We start from the raw sequence: 22,112 nt of genomic DNA, 5'->3' as shown, positions 1-22,112 counted from the left end.
GTGGATGTCAGTGCCAGGGAATCGGGTATTCTGAGCACCAAGTGTCTGCCTGAAACTCTCTCCAGTCAGGTACAGCACAGGTTAGATATAGAGTAAAGTCCCCTCTGAACTGTCCCATAAAACACTCCCAAGGCCTGCTCTCTCTCTCCTCCCCTGAAGGTACTGATTCTGGCTGGGTTCAGTTTTATATTCACCGGTCCCCTTCGCTCTCCTTCCCTGAAGGTGCTGACTCTGGCTGGGTTCAGTGCCACACTCATCAGTTTCTGTACAATATGTGACCCATGTTCTCAATCTCCATGTGTGAATCTTCCTCATTGCTTGCTTTACCTGCATACTAACTTTTTGTGTTTCATGCACATGGGCCCCTGTACTGACACACTTTGCAATTTTTCTCCATTTAAATTATAATCTGCTTTACTATTTTTTCTGCTAAAATGGATAACCTTACATTTTCCAATATTATATTCCATCTGCCAAATTTTTGCCCACTCACTTAGCCTGTCTATATTCTTTTGCAGATTTTTTGTGTCCTCCTCACAATTTGCTTTCCCAGCCATCTTTGTATCATCAGCAAAATTCGTTACGTTACACTTGGTCCCTTCATCCAAACCCATTAATATAGATTGTAAATAGTTGAGGCCCCAGCACCGATCCCTGTGGCACCCCACTAGTTAGTGTTTGTCAACTGGAAAATTACCCGTTTATCCTGACTGTCTGTTTTTCTGTTAGTTAGCCAATCCTCAATCCATGCTAATATATTACCCCCAACCCCGTGAATTTTATCTTGTACAGTAACTTTTTATGTGGCACCTTATAGAATGCCTTCTGGAAAATGAAATACACACATCCACTGCTTCCCCCATATCCAACCCTGTCCGTTACATCCTCGAAGAACACCAGCAAATTTGTCAAACATGATATCCCTTTCATAAAACCATGCTAACTGTGCTTGATTGAATTAGACTTTTCCAAATTACCTGCTAGTGCTTCCTTAATAATGGACTCCAGCATTTTCCCAATGACATATATTAAGCTAACTGGTCTATAGTTTCCTGCTTTTTGTCTGCCTCTTTTTTTAACCAGGGGCGTTACATTTGCGGTTTTCCAATCCGCTGGGACCTCCCCAGAATTTTGGTAGATTACAACCAATGCATCCACTGTCTCTGCAGCCACTTCTTTAAGGACCCTAGGATGCAAGCCATCAGGTCCAGGGAACTTGTCCGCTTTTAATCCCATTATTTTACCGAGTACTACTTCTTTAGTGATAGTGATTGTATTAAGTTCCTCTCTCCTTATAGCCCATTAATTATCCCCTATTTGGATGTTTTTAGTGTCCTCTACTGTGAAGACCGATACAAAATATTTGTTCAAAGTCTCTACCATTTCCCTGTTCCCCATTATTAATTCCCCATTCTCTTCCTCTAGGGAACCAACATTTACTTTAGCCATGCTTTTCCTTTTTATGTACGTGTAAAAACCCTTACTATCTGTTTTTATATTTTGTGCTAGTTTACTTTCATAATCCATCTTCCCTCTCTTTATTTTTTTTTTGTCATTCTTTGCTGGCTTTTAAAAGTTTCCCAATCTTCTGGCCTCCCACTAATCTTGCCCACATTCTATGCCATTGTTTTCAATTTGATACCATTTCTTATTTCCTTAGTTAGCCACGGATGGTTATCCCTTCTCTTACAGCCTTTCCGTCTCATTGGGCTATATTTTTGTTGAGAGTTATGAAATATCTCCTTAAACATCTGCCATTGCTCATCAACCATCCCATTCTGTAATCTACTTTCCCAGTCCACTTTAGCCAACTCTGCCTTCATACCTTTTTAGTCTCCGTTACTTAAGCTTAGGACACTGGTTAGAGATCCAACTTTGTCATCCTCCAACTGAATTTGAAATTCAACCATGTTATGGTCACTTATTCCTAGAGGATCCTTTATGAGGAGATCGTTTATTAATCCTGTCTCATTACACAGTATCAGATCTAAGATAGCCTGCTCCCAGGTTGGTTGTGCAACGTAATGTTTAAGGAAACTATCCCGGATACACCCTATGAACTTTTCCTCAAGGCTGCCCTGGTCAATTTGCTTTGCCTAATCAATTATTCTGTATCTAACCTGTGCTATACCTGCCCTGAGAGTGTTTGATGGGACAGTGTAGAGGAAGCTTTACTCTGTATCTAACACATGCTGTACCTGCCCTGGGTGTGTTTGGGACAATGTGGAGACAGCATTACTCTGTATCCAACCTGTTCAAATTGAAAACAAGGGCATTCAATGTGGCCAGGACTAGTGGGACACCAGAGGATTGGGAAACTTTTAAAAGCCAGCAAAGAACGACTAAAAAAATGATAAAGATATAAACTAGCACGAAATATAAAAAGATAGTAAGCGTTTCTACAGGTACATAAAAAGAAAAAAAGCGGCTAAAGTAAATGTTGGTCCCCTGGAATTTGAATCTGGGATATTAATAATGAAGAACAGGGAAATGGGAGAGACGTTGAACAAATATTTTATATCGGTCTTCACGGTAGAAGATACTAAAAACATCCCAATAGTGGATAATCAAGGGGCTATAGGGAGGGAGAAACGTTTATACAATCACTATCACTAATGAAGTCGTACTCGGTAAAATAATGGGACCAAAGGCAGACAAATCCCCTGGACCTGATGGCTTAAATCCTCGGGTCTTAAAAGAAGTGGCGGCAGAGATAGTGGATACATTGGTTGTAATCTACCAAAATTCCCTGAAATCTGGGGCGGTCTCAGCAGATTGGAAAACTGCAAATGTAACGACCCTATTTTAAAAAAGGAGGCAGATAAAAAGCAGTAGCCAGACATTTGGAAAAGCATAATTCCATCAAGCAGAGTCAGCCTGGTTTTATGAAAGGGAAATCATGTTTGACAAATTTGCTGGAGATCTTTGAGGATGTAATGAGCAGGGTGGACAAGGGGGAATCAGTGGATGTGGTCTATTTGGATTTTCAGAAGGCATTCGATAAGGTGCCACATAAAACGTTACTGCATCAGATAAAAGTTCACAGGATTGGGGGTAATATACTAGAAACATAGAAAATAGGTGCAGGAGCAGGCCACTCGGCCCTTCGAGCCTGCACCACCATTCAATATGATCATGGCTGATCATGCAACTTCAGTACCCCACTCCTGCCTGATCCCTTTAGCCGTAAGGGCCACATCTAACTCCCTTTTGAATATATCCAACGAACTGGACTCAACAACTTTCTGTGGTAGAGAATTCCACAGGTTCACAATTCTCTGGGTGAAAAAGTTTTTCCTCATCTCGATCCTAGATGGCTTACCCCTTATCCTTAGACTGTGACCCCTGGTTCTGGACTTCCCCAACATCTGGAACATGCTTCCTGCATCTATCCTGTCCAATCCCGTCACAATTTTATATGCTTCTATGAGATTCCCGCTCATTCTTCTAAATTCCAGTGAATATAAGCCTAGTTGATCCAGTCTTTCTTAATATGCCAGCCATGCCATTCCGGAATCAATCTGGTGAACCTTCGCTGCACTCCCTCAATAGCAAGAATGTCCTTCCTCAGATTAGGAAACAAAAACTGCACACAATATTCCAGGTGTGGTCTCACCAAGGTCCTGTACAACTGCAGTAAGACCTCCCTGCTCTGATACTCAAATCCTCTCGCTATGAAGGCCAACATGCCATTTGCTTTCTTTACTGCCTGCTGTACCTGCATGCCTTCTTTCAATGACTGATGTACCATGACACCCAGGTCTTGTCCCACCTCCCCTTTTACAAATCTGTCACCATTCAGATAATAATCTGCCTTCCTGTTTTTGCCACCAAAGTGCATAACCTCACATTTATCCACATTATACTGCATCTGCCATGCGTTTGCCCACTCGCCTAACCTGTCCAAGTCACCCTGCAGCCACTTAGTGTCCTCCTCGCAGCTCACACTGCCACCCAGCTTAGTGTCATCTGCAAACGTGGAGATATTACATTCAATTCCTTCGTCTAAATCATTAATATATATTGTAAATAGCTGGGGTCCCAGCACTGAACCTTGCAGTACCCCACTAGTCACTGCCTGCCATTCTGAAAAAGACCCGTTTATTCCCATTCTTTGCTTCCTGTCTGCCAACCAGTTCTCTATCCACGTCAATACATTACCCCCAATACCATGTGCCTTGATTTTGCGCACTAATCTCTTGTGTGGGACCTTGTCAAAAGCCTTTTGAAAGTCCAAATTTACCACATCCACTGGTTCTCCCTTATCCACTCGACTAATTACATCCTCAAAAAATTCTAGAAGATTTCTCAAGCATGATTTCCCTTTCATAAATCCATGCTGACTTGGACCGATCCTGTCACTGCTTTTCAATGCGCTGCTATTACATCCTTAATAATTGATTCCAGCATTTTCCCCATTACTGATGTCAGGCTAACCGGTCTATAATTCCCTGTTTTCTCTCTCCCTCCTTTTTTAAAAAATGGGGTTACATTAGCTACCCTCCAATCCATAGGAACTGATCCAGAGTCCATGGAATGTTGGAAAATGACTACCAATGCATCTACTATTTCTAGGGCCACTTCCTTAAGTACTCTGAGATGCAGGCTATCAGGCCCTGGGGATTTATCGGCCTTCAATCCCATCAATTTCCCTAACACCATTTCCTGACTAATAATGATTTCCCTCAGTTTCTCCTTCTCGCTAGACCCTCGGTCCCCTAGTATTTTTGGGAGGTTATTCGTGTCTTCCTTAGTGAAGACAGAACCAAATTATTTGTTCAATTTGTTCAAATATTAGCATGGATAGAGGATTAGCTAACTAACAGCAAACAGAGAGTTAGGATAAATGGGTCATTTTCCAGCTGGCAAACAGTAACTAGTGGGGTGCCGCAGGGATTGGTGGTGGGTCCTCAACTATTTACAAACTATATTAATGACTTGGATGAAGGGACTGAGTGTAATGTAGCCAAGTTTGCTGATGATACAAAGCAAATTGTGAGGAGGACACAAAAAATCTGCAAATGTATATAGACAGACTAAGGGAGGGGGCAAAAATTTGGCAGATGAGTATAATATGGCAAAATGTGAGGTATCCACTTTGGCAGAAAAAAATAGAAAAGCTAATTATAATTTAAATGGAGAAAAATTGCAAAGTGCTGCAGTACAGAGTGATCTGGGGGTCCTTGTGCATGAAACACAAAAAGTTAGTATGCAGGTACTGCAAGTAATCAGGAAGGCAAATGGAATGTTGGCCTTTATTGCAAGGGGGATAGAGTATAAAAGCAGAGAAGTCCTGCTACAACTGTACAGAGTAGTGGTGAGGCCACAACGAGAATACTGCGTGGAGTTTTGGTCTCTGTATTTAAGGAAGGATATATTCGCATTGGAGGCTGTTCAGAGAAGGTTCACTCGGTTGATTCTGGAGATGAGGGGTTGACTTATGAAGATAGGTTGAGTAGATTGGGCCTATACTCATTGGAGTTCAGAAGAATGAGAGATGATCTTATCGAAACATGTAAGATAATGAGGGGGCTCGACAAGGTGGATGCAGAGAGGATATTTCCACTCATCAGGGAAACTAAAATTTGGGGACATAGTCTCAGAATAAGAGGCTGCCCATTTAAAACTGAGATGAGGAGGAATTTCTTCTCTCAAAGGGTTGTAAATCTATGGAATTCTCTGCCCCAGAGAGCTGTGGAGGCTGGTTCATTGAATATATTTAAAGGAGGAGATAGACAGATTTTTGAGTGATAAGGGAATAAAGGATTATGGGGAGTGGGCAGGGAAGTGGAGCTGAGTCCATGATCAGATCAGCCATGATATTAAATGGCGGAGCAGGCTCGATGTGAAGTCCAGAAGGCTCACTTCATCGAAAGCTGAGGTACTTTTCCTCGAGCTTATATTGAGCTTCATTGGAACGGTGTAAGAACAGCGGCCATGGAAGCGTGGCGGCCCCGACCTGTGTGGGAACATCAGCGGCAGGTCGGGGCCGTAAAAGGAGCGGCAGCGTGGCGGCTGCTGCAAGGTACAGCACGAGCTGGTTCAGGTGGGTGACGATTTGGACTTGGAGATGGGCGACTGAATTGGACATCACCTAAATCCAGGGCGCTGATTGGAGCGTGGGCAGATACAGCAGGAGCAAAGGAGCGGCGAGAGATTGTAGAGCGACGTGATCGGGGCCCAGGAGAGGTGTGAGTTCGGGGCCCAGGGGCAGCAGGGCCAGCTCACACTGCAATATGTGTGCGCACTAGGTCTCCAGTTATCTTGGTTAATCCTTGCCACTGGACCAAGACTTAGCTCTGTCAATCCCGTGTGGTGGCTGGTGTGCAACGGCCACCACACGTTAAAAAAATCCATACACAGGCATTTTTCACCCTTCGCGACCTGGTGCATCATGTCCTTCATTGAAATACCTCTGAACCTTTTGGTGTGGAAGCAAGTCATCCTCGATACGAGGGACCGTCTAAGAGGCCAAGATCAGAGTGGGAGTGCAGCAGAGAATTAAAGTGACAGGCAACCAGAAGCTCGGGGTCACCCTTACGGACTGAATGGAGGTATTCCGCAAAGCGGTCACCCAATCTGCATTTGGTCTCCACAATGTAGAGGAGGCTGCATCGTGAGCAGCGAATACAGTATACTATATTGCAAGTCCAAGTAAATCGCTGTTTCACCTGGAAGGCTGTTTGGACAGTGGGAAGGGAGGAGGTAAAAGGGCAGGTGTTGCATCTCCTGTGCTTGCGCGGGAAAGGGAAGGAGTGTTGGGGATGATTGAGGAGTGGACCAGGGTGTCGTGGAGGGAGCAGTCCCTTCGGAGTGCTGAAAGGGGAGAGGGGGAGGATGTGTTTGAATCACACTGGAGGTGGAAATGGCGGTGGATGATCCGTTGCATGTGGGGGCTGGTGGGGTGAAAGGTGCGGACAAGGGGAACCCTATCGTGGGTCTGGGAGGGAGGGGAAGAGGTGAGAGCAGAAATGCGGGAATTGGTACAAACACGGTCGAGGGCCATGTCAACCACGAAGGAAATCCTTTGTTGAGGAAAAAGGAAGACATATCGGAAGCACTAGTCTGGAAGGTGGCGTCGTCAGAACAGATGCGACGGAGACAGAGAAACTGGGAGACTGAAATAGAGTCCTTACAGAAAGCGCGGTGGGACGAAGTGGGCTTATAGTGGATGTTTCTCGATAGTCTATCTCCAGAAATGGAGTCAGAGAAGCCGAGGAAGGGAAGAGTCGGAGATGGACAATGTGAATGTGAACATGCGCGGAGCTGAGAAAGTTCCATCGATCGTGGCGCATGCATGATGTCAGCGTCAACTTAATATGACGGTTGGAGCGCGAGGACTTGTGGGTACTGCAGCTGCCATTACTTTTGATGCTTTTAACCAAGCTGTGCAGTAGCTGGGGCCTGAAAATCAGCTTCACTGCCCCTGGGCTGGGAAAGGGGAACACGAGACAACATTCTCCCTCTTACCCCTTTCTCAACTCGTTTTACAGGGTTTTAGAAGTGAAGCATTTACAGACAGGAACACAAACCAAACATCATATAAAGGGGTAGTGACAGTGCTGGGACCCTTGCTCTTCTGGGAAATAGAAGAGCAAATATTTAGGTACATTTCTGAGAAGTGCAGTAATAGTAAGGGATTTCAACTACCTGAACATTAACTGGAATGGAATCAGTGTAAAAGGTATAGAGGGCGCAGAATTCTTAAAATGGATTCAGGAGAACTTTTTTTACCCAGTATCCTGTATGTAGCAAGCCCAACAAAAGAGGGGGTAATAATGCTGGGCAGGTGGAAAGGGTACCAGTGGGAGAGCATTTTGGTGGTCGTGATCATAGTTCAGTTAGATTTAGGGCAGTTAAGGAAAATGACAAACAGACAAGGAGTAAAATTTCTCGATTGGAGAAAGGTCAGTTTTAATGAGCTGAGAGGTGATTCAGCAAACGTGGACTGGAAACAGCTACTTGAAGGTAAATCTGTGTCAGAACAGTGGGAGGCATTCAAGGAAGAGATAATGAAGGTTCAGAACAAATATGTTCCCACATAAGAGGATGGAACTCCCAAATCCAGAGCCCCCTGGATGTTAAAGAGCATACAGAGTAGGATAAGGAAAAAATGTGAAGCTTTCGTTAGATACCGAGAGCTCAATACTGCAGAAAGTGTAGAGGAATACAGAAAGTGCAGCGGTTAAATTAAAAGGGAAATTAGGAAAGCAAAGCGAGGGCATGAAAAAATATTGGCAAGATGTTTTATAAATACATAAACAGCAAGAGGATATGGTAAAGAAAGAGTAGGGCCTATTAGAGACCAAAAAGGTAACCTGTGTGTGAGGCGGAAGACGTGGGAATGGTTCTTAATTAATACTTTGCACATCTCTCGTCACAAAAGAGATGGTCGATGCAGACATTATAGTTAAAGAGAAGTGTGAAATATTAGAAGAGATAAACATAGTGAGAGAGGAAATATTAAGGGGTTTAGCAACTTTGAAAGTACATAGAAACATAGAAAATAGGTGCAAAAGTAGGACATTGGGCCCTTCGAGCCTGCACCACCATTCAATAAGATCATGGCTGACCATTCACCTCAGTACCCCTTTCCTGTTTTCTCTCCATACCTCTTGATCCCTTTAGCCGTTAGAGGCATATCTAACTCCCTCCTGAATATATCCAATGAACTGGCATCAACAACTCTCTGCGGTAGAGAATTCCACAGGTTAACAACTTTCTGAGTGAAGAAATTTCTCCTCATCTCAGTCCTAAATGGCTTACCCCTTATCCTTAGACTGTGTCCCCTAGTTCTGGACTTCCCCAACATTGGGAACATTCTTCCTGCATCTAACCTGTCCAGTCCCGTCAGAATTTTATATGTTTCTATGAAATCCCCTCTCATCTTTCTAAACTCCAGTGAATTCATGCCCAGTCGATCCAGTCTCTCCTCATATGTCAGTCCTGCCATCCCAGGAATCAGTCTGGTGAACCTTCGCTGCACTCCCTCAGTAGCAAGAATGTCCTTCCTCAGATTAGGAGACGAAAACTGAACACAATATTCCAAGTGAGGCCTCACCAAGGCCCTGTACAACTGCAGTAAGACCTCCCTGCTCCTATACTCAAATCCCCTAGCTATGAAGGCCAACATACCATTTGCCTTCTTCACTGCCTGCAGTACCTGCATGCCAACTTTCAATGACTGATGTATCATGACACGCAGGTCTCGTTGCACCTCCCCTTTTCCTAATCTGCCGCCATTCAGTTAATATTCTGCCTTCCTGTTTTTGCCACCAAAGTGGATAACCTCACATTTATCCATATTATACTGCATCTGCCATGCATTTGCCCACTCACCTAATCTGTCCGTCATTGTGCAGCCTCTTAGTGTCCTCTTCACAGCTCACACTGCCACCCAGCTTAGTGTCATCTGTAAACTTGGAGATATTACACTCAATTCCTTCATCTAAATCATTAACGTATATTGTAAATAGCTGGGGTCCCAGCATAGAGCCCTGCGGCACCCCACTAATCACTGCCTGCCATTCTGAAAAGGACCCGTTTATCATGACTCTCTGCTTCCTGTCTGCCAACCAGTTCTCTATCCATGTCAGTACATTACTCCCAATACCATGTGCTTTAATTTTGCACACCAATCTCTTGAGTGGGACCTTGTCAAATGCCTTTTGAAAGTCCAAATACACCACATCCACTGGTTCTTTCTCCCTTATCCGCTCTGCTAATTAAATCATCAAAGAATTCTAGAAGATTTGTCAAGCATGATTTCTCTTTCATAAACCGATCCTGTCACTGCTTTTCAATGCACTGCTATTTCATCTTTACTAATTGATTCCAACATTTTCCCCACTACTGATGTCAGGCTAACCTGCCTATAATTCCCTGTTTTCTCTCTCCCTCCTTTTTTAAAAAGTGGGGTTACATTAGTTACCCTCCAATCCATAGGAACTGATCCAGAGTCTATAGAATGTTGGAAAATGACTGACAGTTGGAGTTTGTTTCTGCTGAAGTTAATAACCCCTATAACTGGGCTGAAGTTTAATATTTTGATATTTCAAATAACACAGTGTTGATATTTGATGTCTCCAAGATAAGAGGAGACCAGTTGATGTCCTGTTACCGACTGCTCCATATTTGAGCCATTTCTCCTTGCTAACTCGCTATTATTTCAGTTCTCAAAGCTTCCTTTACTCTCGTGGACAAGTTCCAGCTCCTCTTACCTTCCAGAGTTCCTCTCCTGAGGGAAGGTGTCAGTAACACGCCCGGAATCACTAAACACAAAACCCAGTCTGTTAATCACTTTCAGCTGCTGGACTTAGCGTGTGCCCCACAGCATCTCTCCCACCTTCGATGTGTGAATCGAGCATCATGCCTGAAAACCTGGCTTCAATTTAAATTTGAATCCACTCAGGAAATGTAATTTTTTTAAAGATGCACAAGAAAACAGATCACATCAAATAATTGGCAAAGGTTTAGAATCAACAAGATGAACCAATAAACACATCACGGCCCAACCCATTTTCTTTCTCCCTCCTTTTTTAAAAAGTGGTGTTACATTAGCTACCCTCCAGTCATAGAAACTGATCCAGAGTCGATAGACCGTTGGAAAATAATCACCAATGCATCCACTATTTCTAGGGCCACTTCCTTAAGTACTCTGGGATGCAGACTATCAGGCCCCAGGGATTTATCGGCCTTCAATCCTATCAATTTCCCTAACACAATTTCCCACCTAATAAGGATTTCTTTCAGTTCCTTCTTCTCGCTAGACCCTCGGTCCCCTAGTATTTCCGGAAGGTTATTTATGTCTTCCTTCGTGAAGACAGAACCAAAGTATTTATTCAACTGGTCTGCCATTTCTTTGTTCCCCATTATAAATTCACCTGAATCTGACTGCAAGGTTTGTCTTCACTAATCTTTTTCTCTTCACATTTCTATAGAAGCTTTTGCAGTCAGTTTTTATGTTCCCAGCAAGCTTCCTCTCATACTCTATTTTACCCCTCCTAATTAAAACCTTTGTCCTCCTCTGCTGAATTCTAAATTTCTCCCAGTCCTCAGGTTTGCTGCTTTTTCTGGCCAATTTATATGCCTCTTCCTTGGATTTAACACTATCCTTAATTTCCCTTGTTAGCCACGGTTGATCCACCTTCCCCGTTTTATTTTTACTCCAGACTGGGATGTACAATTGTTGAAGTTCATCCATGTGATCTTTAAATGTTTGCCATTTGCCACTCCACTGTCAACCCTTTAAGTATCATTTGCCAGTCTATTCTAGCCAAATCACGTCTCATACCATCGAAGTTACCTTTTAGTTCAGGACCCTAGTCTCTGAATTAACTGTGTCACTCTCTATCTTAATAAAGAATTCTACCATATTATGGTCACTCTTTCCCAAGGGGCCTCGCACAACAAGATTGCTAATTAGTCCTTTCTCATTACACATCACCCAGTCTAGGATGGCCAGCTCTCCAGTTGATTCCTTGACATATTGGTCTAGAAAACCATCCCTAATACACTCCAGGAAATCCTCCTCCACCGTATTACTACCAGTTTGGTTAGCCCAATCTATATGTAGATTAAAGTTGCCTATGATAACTGCTATACCTTTATTGCACGCATCCCTAATTTCTTGTTTGATGATGTCCCCAATCTCACTATTACTGTTTGATGGTCTGTACACAACTCCCACTAGTGTTTTCTGCCCTTTGGTATTCCGCAGCTCCACCCATACAGATTCCAGATCATTCAAGCTAATGTCCTTCTCCTTACTATTGCGTTAATTTCTTCTTTATCCAGCAACGCTACCCCACCTCCTTTTCCTTTCTATCTATCCTTCCTGAATGTCGAGTACCCCTGGATGTTGAGTTCCCAGCCTTGGTCACCCTGGAGCTATGTCTCCGTGATGCCAATTATATCATATTCGTTAAATGCTGCCTGCGCTGTTAATTCGTCCATCTTATTACGAATACTCCTCGCATTGAGGCACAGAGCCTTCAGGCTTGTCTTTTTAACACACTTTGCCCCTTTAGGATTTTGCTGTAATGTGGCTCTTTTTGATTTTTGCCTTGGGTTTCTCTGCCCTCCAGTTTTACTTTTCTCCTTTCTATTTTTGCTTCTGCCCCCAATCTACTTCCCTCCATCTCCCTGCATAGGTTCCCATCCTCTTGCCATATTAGTTTAACCCCTCCCCAACAGCACTAGCAAACACTCCCCCTAGGACATTGGTTCCAGTTCTGCCCAGGTGCAGACCGTCCGGTTTGTACTGGTCCCACCTCCCCCAGAACCAGTTCCAATGTCCCAGGAATCTGAATCCCTCCCTTCTGCACCACTCCTCAAGCCACGTATTCATCTGAGCTATCTGCAATTCCTACTCTGACTAACACATGGCACTGGTAGCAATCCTGAGATTACTACCTTTGAGGTCCTACTTTTTAATTTAACTCCTAGCTCCCTAAATTCAGTTTGTCGGACCTCATCCCATTTTTCACCTATATCATTGATATCTGTATGCACCACGACAACTGGCTGTTCACCCTCCCCCTCCAAAATGTCCTGTAGCCACTCCGAGACATCCTTGACCCTTGCACCAGGGAGGCAATATACCATCCTGGAGTCCCGATTGCGGCCGCAGAAACGTCTATATATCCCCCTTACAATAGAATCCTCTACCACTATAGCTCTCCCACTCTTTTTCCTGCCCTCCTGTGCAGCAGAGCCACCCACGGTGCCATGAACTTGGCTGCTGCTGCCCTCCTCTGATGAGTCATCCCCCCCAACAGTACCCAAAACGGTGTATCTGTTTTGGAGGGGGATGACCGCAGAGGACCCCTGCACTACCTTCCTTCCACTGCTGTTCCTGCTGGTCACCCATCCCCTATCTGTCTGTGTAACCTTTACTTGCGGTATGACCAACTCACTAAACGTGCTATTCACGGCATCCTCAGCATCGCGGATGCTCCAGAGTGAATCTACCTGTAGCTTCAGTGCCGCAATGCGGTCTGTCAGGAGCTGTAGCAGGATGCACTTCCCACACATGTAGTCATCAGGGACACTGGAAGCGTCCGAGTTCCCACATAGCACAGGAGGAGCATGACCCATGTCTGGGCTCTCCTGCCATGACATAACCCCTAGATTAACTTAATTTGGCAACAACAATGATAAACGTTACCTACTGATAAAGGAAAAAAGAAAAACTACTCACCAATCACTTACCTCCCTGGCTGTGACGTCACCCTTTGATTTCTTTCTACTTCTTTTTTGCCTTCTCTCCCTGCACCAGCTAGCCTCCTCCTTGACGCTGCCGCCGCTCCCTGGCTGATGATCCTTTTCTAGGCCGCCTCCTCCGACTCCCGCCGCGCTTCCTCGACAACTCACCACTATACAAGTTGAGCGTCCTGAATCCGGCAACCTCGGGACCGAGGCCGAGCCGGTTTTCGTGTTTTCCGGACTTTGGATCATGTTTCTGATGTCTGAAATCTGGAAATGCCCGAGCCCAGGTTCGGGTATTTCCGGATTTCGGAAGGTCAGAAAGCGGGGGAGGGTTGCTCTCCGAGGTGCTGTTCAGGTCGCCGGCCCTATCCAGGAGGTCGCCGGGAGGGGCCCAGCCGCCGAGGAGTTGTTCATGCGGGCCCCGCCAAGGAGAAGGTGTTCGGGCAGGCCCCGCCAAGGTGGAGCTGTTCAGGCAGGCCCTGTCGCAGAGGAGGTGTTGGGGCGGGCCGGTGAGGAGGCCTTGAGGTAAGGGCAACGGCGGTGAGCGAGGCGAGCTGCGCTGGGGTAAGGTCAGCGACGGCAAGGTGAGGCCCAAGGTCAGGCAGCCCCAGGGCTCCGAGTTTGGCAGGGTCCGAATTCTGGAATATTTTACGGATTCTGGATGACCTGCCACCAATCGCTCTTGAGTCCAGATCTCCAGATTTTGGACACTCAACCTATATTTAAATTGCCACGCCCCGGGACGAAATGCTACCCAGACCATGAAGAAAAGCAAAGGAGGAAATAGCGGAGGCTCGCACCATCATTTTTCAATCTTCTCTGGCTACAGGTGTGGTACTAGAGGACTGCTAATGTTGTACCATCGTTTAAAAAGGGAGAAAGGGATAGACCTAGTAATTACAGGACATTCAGTCGAATGTAGGGGGTGGGCAAATTAACAGAAACATTTTTGAGGGACAGTATTGATCATCATTTAGAAAGACACGGATTAATCATGAACTGTCAGCATGGATTTGTTAAGAGAAGGTCGTGTCTGAGGCGGTAACAAGGAGGGTCGAAGAGAGTAGTGCATTTGATGCATTCTACATGGATTTTAGCAAGGCTTTTGATAAGGTCCCACATGGCAGACTGATCATGAAAGTAAAAGTCCATGGGATCCAGGGAAAAGTGGCAAGTTGGATCCAAAATTGGCTCAGACGCAGGAAGCAAAGGGTGATGGTTCAACGGGTGTTTTTGTGACTAGAAGGTTATTTCCAGCGGGGTTCCGCAGGGTTCAGTACTAGGTCCTTTGCTTTGTGTGGTATATATCAATGATTTGGGCTTGAACATATGGGGTATGACGAAGAAGTTTGCTGATGATACAAAAATTGGCTATGTGGTTGATAATGAAGAAGAAAGCTGTAGACTGCAGGAAGATATCAATGGACTGGTCAGATGGACGGAACAGCGACAAATGGAATTCAATCCAGAGAAGTGTGAGGCAATGCATTTGGGGAGGGCTAACAAGACACGGGAATAAACAATAAATGGCAGGACACGGAGAACTGTAGAGGAACAGAGAGACCTTGGAATGCATGTACAAAGATCCCTGAAGGTAGTCAGACAGGCAGATAAGGTGACTAAGAAGGCATTCAGGATACTTGCCTTTATAGACTTAAAATATAAGAGCAGGGAAGTAAGGCTTGAACTGTATAAAACACGAGTTAGGCCACAGCTAGAGTACTGCGTGCAATTCTGGTCACCACGTTACAAGAAAAATGTGATTACACTAGAGTGGGTAGAGGAGATTTGCAAGGATGTTGCCTGGACTGGAGAATTTTAGCTATCAGGAAAGATTGGATAGGTTGTAGTTGTTTTCTTTGGAACAGAGGAGGCTGAAGGAAGACCTTTTTGAGGTGTATACAATTATGAGGGGACTAGATAGAATGGATAGAAGGATCTGTTCCCCTCAGCAGAGGTGTCAATATACAAGGGGCATAGATTTAAAGTACTTGGCAGCAGGTTTAGAGGGGATTTGAGGAGAAATATTTTCACCCAGAGGGTGGTGGGGAACTCACTGTCTGAAAGGGTGATAAGAGGCAGAAACCCTCACATTAAAAAAGTTCTTGGATGTGGACTTGAAGTGCTGTATCCTACAGGGAGGGCTACGGACCAAGAGCTGCAAAGCGAGATTAGGCTGGATAGCTGTTTGTCGGCCGGCAGGCACACGATGGGCAAATTTCTATGATTTTCCAGGTCTCACCTGCAGCCTTGTCTGCCAGATAGTTGATTGACAGCTGTGAGTCTGCGCATGCGCACGCGACACCACGTCCAGCACAGCGACACCTCGCGGTCGCCATTGGTAATAACCCCGCATGGGCAGTGGTCACCAACCGCTCCCTCCCCCTGCCACAGGCGGAGCTGCGCGTGCGCTCCCGGATCCTGTGTTGCGGAGTCGGCGCGGGGCGTTCCAGGGAAAGGCGTTTTTGTCCGTTGCAGAGTCGCGATCGGTGACGCAAAGTGAGTTTTCTCCGCTCTGATTGGGTAGAGAAACGCGCGGGGGGAGGATGCATAGGTAGAGAATGACGGGAAATCCAAATCTGAGAGTCCGCCCATCCGTGCCCCGCGCGGAGTTTCATCAGTTTGGCGGCGCGCGCGCTCGAGGGATACGTGACCCAGGCCCACCGCCTGATTGACGGGAGCTGCTGACCAATAGGAAGGGAGTAGGGCCGAGCTGGAGGAGCGAGCCGGCGGCGGGTCCTCCAGCCAATCAGGGAGCCCGAGGGGGCGGGACTTGCGCTGGTGATTGTGTGATCCGCAGGGCAGCGACTTTCTGCAGTCCCTTGTTCAGGGTCTGGGCTCAGGGGAGGCTGTGGCCCTTTGTTCCCCTTATTGGGATAAGGCTCTTTGTCTCACAATCCACTGGCTCAGATTTTAAGTGCCAGTGTGCTTGAATGGGCAGCACTCTCGCCCCTGGGGATTCCAGCCCTGGGAGTGTACAAAGGGAGCCCAGCTCTGGGGCTTTTCTGTTGCAATGTGTGGGATGTAAACCATAAGCTCAATACTGACCAGCGCCTTTAGGAGAGATGGTGTGAAATACGACGTGTGGTGAGTGAGAATCAAATAACTGATGCAATAATTTAGTCTCCCAGGCATTGGGACTTGTTCATAGAATCATAGAAATTTACAGCATGGAAGGAGGCCATTCGGCCCATTGTGTCCGCACTGACCGATAGAGCTATCCAGCCTAATCCCACTTTCCAACTCTTGATCTGTAGTCCTGTAGGTCACGGCACTTCAAGTTCACATCCAAGTACTTTTTAAATTTGGTGAGGATTTCTGCCTCTACCACCCTTTCAGGCAGTGAGTTCCATACCAACCATCAAGAAATGTCTCCTCAAATCTCCTCTAAACCTCCTACCAATTACTTTAAATCTATGCCCCCTGGTTGTTGGCCCCTTTACTAAGGGAAATAGGTCCTTCCTATCCACTTTATATTGGCCCTTAATAACTTTATACATCTCAATAAGGTCAGAGTTGGGTAAAGTGAGCTGGGAAAATAGATTAAAATGTAGGAGGGTTGATGAACAGTGGTGTACATTTAAGGAGATAGTTCACAACTCTCAAGAAAATATATTCCAGTGAGGAGGAAAGGGTGTAAAAGAAAAGATAGCCATCCATGGCTAACTAAAGAAATAAAGGATGGTATCCAATTAAAAAGAAGGGCATACAAAGTGGCCAAAACTAGTGGGAGGACAGAAGATTGGGAAGCTTTTAAAAGCCAGCAAAGAATGACTAAAAAAATAATTAAGGGACGACAGCCTATGAAAGTAAACTAGCATGAAATAAAAAAAATAGCAAGAGTTTCTATAGGTTTATAAAATGGAAAAGAGTGGCTAAAGTAAATGTTGGTCTCTTAGAGGATGAGACCGGGGAATTAGTAATGGTGAACATGGAGATGGCAGAAACTCTGAACAAATATTTTGTATCAGTCTTTATGGTAGAGGACACAAACAATATCACGACAGTGGATAGTCAAGGGGCTATGGGGGGAGGAACGTACCACAATCACAATCACTAAGGAGGTGGTAATCGTAAGATAATGAGACTAAAGGTGGATAAATCCCCTGGACCTGATGGTTTGCATCTTAGGGTCTTAAGAGAAGTAGCAGCAGGACAGTGCTGCTATTACAATTCATTGTAATTTACCAAAATTTCCTGAATTCTGAAGAGATCCCAGCAGATTGGAAAACTGAAAATGTAATGCCCCTATTTAAAAAAGGAGGTAGACAAAAAGCAGGAAACTATAGACCAGTTAGCCTAACATCTGTGGTTGAGAAAATGTTGGTGTCCATTATTAAAAAAGCAGTAGCAGGATATTTGGAAAAACATAGTTCAGTCAAGCAGAGTCAGCATGGATTTATGAAGGGGAAGTCATGTTTGACAAATTTGCTGGAATTGTTTGAGGATGCAACGAACAGGGTGGATAACGGGGAGCCAGTGGATGTGGTGTATTTGGACTTCCAGAAGGCATTTGACAAGGTGCCACATAAAAGGTTACTGCACAAGATAAAAGTTCACGGGGTTGGGGGAAATATATGAGCATGGATAGTGGATTGTTTTCTGTTAGTTAGGCAGAGTCGGGATAAATAGTTCATTCTCTGGTTGGCAATCAGTAACTAGTGGGGTACCGCAGGAATCAGTGCTGTGACCTCAACTATTTACAATCTATATCAGTGACTTGGAAGAAGGGACTGAGCGTAATGTAGCCAAGTTTGCTGATGATAGAAAGATGGGAGGAAAAGCAAATCTGCAAAAGGACATAGACAGGCTAAGTGAATGGGCAAAAATTTGGCAGATGGAATATAATGTTGGAAAGTGTGAAGTTATGCACTTTGGCAGAAAAAAAATCAAAGAGCAAGTTATTATTTAAATGGAGAAAAATTACAAAGTGCTGCAGTACAGCAGGACCTGGGGGTCCTGGTGTATGAAACACAAAAGGATAGTATGCAGATACAGTAAATGATCAGGAAGGCCAATGGAATCTTGGCCTTTATTGCAAAGGGGAAGGAATATAAAAGGAAGGATGTCTTGCTACAGTTATACAGGGTATTGGTGAGGTTACACCTGGAATACTGCATGCAGTTTTGGTTTCCATATTTAGGAAAGGATATACTTGCTTTGGAGGCAGTTCAGAGAAGGTTCACTAGATTGATTCTGGAGATGAGGGGGTTGACATGAGGAAAGGTTGAGTAGGTTGGGCTTCTACTCATTGGAATTCAGAAGAATGAAAGGTGATCTTATCGAAACATATAAGATTATGAGGGGGCTTGACAAGGTGGATGTAGAGAGAATGTTTCCACTGATAGGGGAGACTAGAACTAGGGGGCATAATCTTAGAATAAGGGGCCGCCCATTTAAAACTGAGATGAGGAGGAATTTCTTCTCTAAGGGTTGTAAATCTGTGAAATTCACTGCCTCAGAGGGCTGTGGAAGCTGGGACATTGAATAAATTTAAGACAAATATAGACAGTTTCTTAACCGATAAGGGAATAAGGGGTTATGGGAAACGGGCAGGGAAGTGGACCTCAGTCCATGATCGGATCAGCTATGATCGTATTAAATGACGGAGCAGGCTCGAGGAGCCGTATGGCCTACTCCTGCTCCTATTATGTTTGTTATGTTTGTTAATCTATTACCCCCAACCCTGTGAGCTCTACTGTATAAAACACTAGTTAGGCCACAGCTAGAGTGCTGCATGCAATTCTGGTCACCACATTACAGGAAAGAGAGGGTACAGAAGTCTCATGACTAGCTGCAGAGGATACTCGTAGATGTGGCAAGATGTCAGGAATGGCCTTGAATGTCCTGCTCATAACAGTCACTTAAATTGTAAGGCTATGGAGAAAGAGCGGGTGAGTGGAACTAATTGGATCGCTCTTTCATAGAGCCGGCATAGGTACGATGGGCCGGATGGCCTCCTTCTGTGATGTATAATTCTACATCAAAATAAAATTCAGTTCAGCAAATTGGACTTTCAATTATTGGAAAACATTCTGATGGACAGGATAAATCTTCATTTCGAAAGTCACGGATTAATCAAGGACAGTCAGCATGGATTTGTTAATAGAAGGTGGTGTCTGACTAACTTGATTGAATTTTGAGGATGTAACAAGGAGAGTCGATGAGGGTGGTGCGTTTGATGTGTATATGGATTTTAGTAAGGCTTTTGATAAGGTCCCATTTGGCAGATTGGTCACGAAAGTAAAAGCTTATAGGATCCAAGGCAAAGTGGCAAGTTGGATTCAGAATTGGCTCAGAGGCAGGAAGCAAAAGGGAATGGTTGATGGGTGTTCCAGTGGGGTTACGCAGGGCTCAGTACTAGATCCCTTGCTTTTTGTGGTACATATCAATGATTTAGACTTGAATGTAGGGGATATGATTAAGAGGTTTGCAGATGATACAAAAATTGGCCATGGGGTTGTTCATGAAGAAAGGTGTAGACTGCAGGAAGATATCAATGGACTGGTCAGGTGGGCAGAACAGTGGCAAATGGAATTCAATCTGCAGAAGTGTGAGGTAATGCATTTGGGGAGGGCTAACAAGGCAAAGGAATAAACAATAAATGGTAGGACACTGAGAAGCGTAGAGGAACAGTGGGACCTTAGAGTGCATGGCCATGAATCCCCGAAGGTAGCAGGCCAGGTAGATAAGGTGGTTAAGAAAGCATACAGAATACTTGCCTTTATTAGCCAAGGCATAGAATACAAGAGCAGGGGGGTTATGCTTGAACGGTGTTAAACACTAGTTAGGTCACAGCTAGAGTACTGCATGCAGTTCTGGTCACCGCATTACAGGAAAGAGGGTACAGAAGAGATTTCCATGGTTGTTGCCTGGACTGGAGAATTTTAGCTATGATGAAAGATTGGCTAGGCTGGAGTTGTTTTCTTTGGAAGAGAGGAGGCTGTGGTGCATAAAACTATGAGGGGACTGGATAGGAGAAACCTATTTCCCTTAGCAGAGGGGTCAATATCCAGGGGGCATTGCTTTAAAGTAATTGTTTAGAGGGGATTTGAGGAGAATCTTTTCCACCCAGAGGATGGTGGGGGTCTGGAACTCACTGCCTGAAAGGGAGGTAGCATTTAAGAAGTACTTAGATGTGCACTTGGAAGTGCCGTAACCTACAAGGCTACGGACCAACAGCTTCAATGTGTCATTGGGCTGGATAGCTCTTTGTCGACCGGCATGGACACAATGGGCCGAATGGCGGCCTCCTGTGCTGTAAATTTCTATCATTGTATGAAAACTAGAATTGTCTGTTCTGAACTTCTATCCTGTACTCAGTGATAAATTCCTTTTACAGAGTATTAGAAAGTAAGGATTTACAGACGGAAAACTCAAACCTAACATCATATCAAGATCTCTGTCACTCATTTCACCAGGATCTGAATATCGTCAGCCTTTGAATCTGGAAGGAGAACTGTTTGTCTGTTATGTCTGTGGGAAAGCACCAAGACCCTATAAACACGCGTGAGTGAGAGTGTTCCAGTGCACTGACTGTGGAAAGAGCTTTAACCAGTTACACAGCCTGAAAAACATTGCACCATTCACAGCGGGGAGAAACCGTACACGTGTTCTGTGTGTGGATGCCATTTCAACCGATCGTCCAATCTGGAGAGACACAAGGACACCCGCACCACGGAGAAACCGTGGAAACGTGGGGACTGTGGGAAGGGATTCAATGCCCCAACCCAGCTGGGAAATCATCGACGCAGTCACACTGGGGAGAGACCGTTCACCTGCTCCGTGTGTGGGAAGGGATTCACTCGGTCATCCCACCTGCTGACACATCAGCGAGTTCACACTGGGGAGAGGCCATTCACCTGCTCGGAGTGTGGGAAGGGATTCACCCAGTTAACCAACCTCACTTCACACCAACTTATTCACACTGATGATAGATCTTTTAAATGTTCTGACTGTCAGAAGAGCTTTAAAAGCACAATGGGTCTGCTGACACACCAGCGGATTCACACTGGGGAGAGACTGTTTATCTGCTCCGAGTGTGGGAAGGGATTCACTCTGTCATCCAACCTGCTGAGACACCAGCGAGTTCACACCGGGGAGAGGCCGTTCATCTGCTCCGAGTGTGGGAAGGGATTCGCTCAGTCATCCAACCTGCTGACACATCAACGAGTTCACAGCGGAGAGAGGCCATTCATTTGCTCCAAGTGTGGGAAGGGATTCGCTCAGTCAGGTGACATGCTGACACACCAGCGAGTTCACACGGGGGATGGGCCGTTCACCTGCTCTGAGTGTGGGAAGGGATTCACTCGGTCATTCAGTCTGCTGATACATCAACGCACTCACACTGGGGAGAGACCGTTCACTTGTTCCGTGTGTGGGAAGGGATTCACCTGTTCATCTAGTCTTCTGAGACACCAGCAAATTCACATATGACAGCGGGGGTTAGGTTCTGCTGTGAATCACATCCAGGACTGAAGCATGTTCACTCTGACAGTTGAGGTTTGTCTCTGCTGATGTTAATAACCACTATAACTGGGCAGAAGTTTAATATTTTGATATCTGTTGAATAAATTAGCTTTCTTTCAAGCACACAGTGTGTCAAGTATTTGGTGTCTCCAAGATGAGAGGAAACTACCTGATGTCCTCTTCCATATTTAGGCCTTTTCTCCTTTCTAACTGCATTATTTCAGTTCACATACCTTCAGTTAATAACAACAACATAAGAACATAAGAAATAGGACCAGGAGTAGGCCATACGGCCCCTCGAGCCTGCTCCGCCATTCAATAAGATCATGGCTGATCTGATCATGGACTCAGCTCCACTTCCCCGCCCGCTCCCCATAACCCCTTATTGTTTAAGAAACTGTCTATTTCTGTCTTAAATTTATTCAATGTGCCAG

General features: G+C 45.1%; 1 pseudogene; it reads left to right on the top strand.

The window, feature by feature from the left end:
* Positions 1–21,768, top strand: part of LOC139228623 (zinc finger protein 585A-like) — an 89,766-nt pseudogene extending 67,998 nt beyond the window's left edge.
* The last annotated feature ends 344 nt before the right edge of the window (positions 21,769–22,112 follow it).

The sequence above is a fragment of the Pristiophorus japonicus genome, chromosome 2 (genome assembly GCF_044704955.1).
Source record: "Pristiophorus japonicus isolate sPriJap1 chromosome 2, sPriJap1.hap1, whole genome shotgun sequence".
Lineage (NCBI taxonomy): Eukaryota > Metazoa > Chordata > Chondrichthyes > Pristiophoridae > Pristiophorus > Pristiophorus japonicus.
Note: the sequence above shows the minus strand (reverse complement) of the source record. Positions and strands in the feature narration are given on the sequence as shown.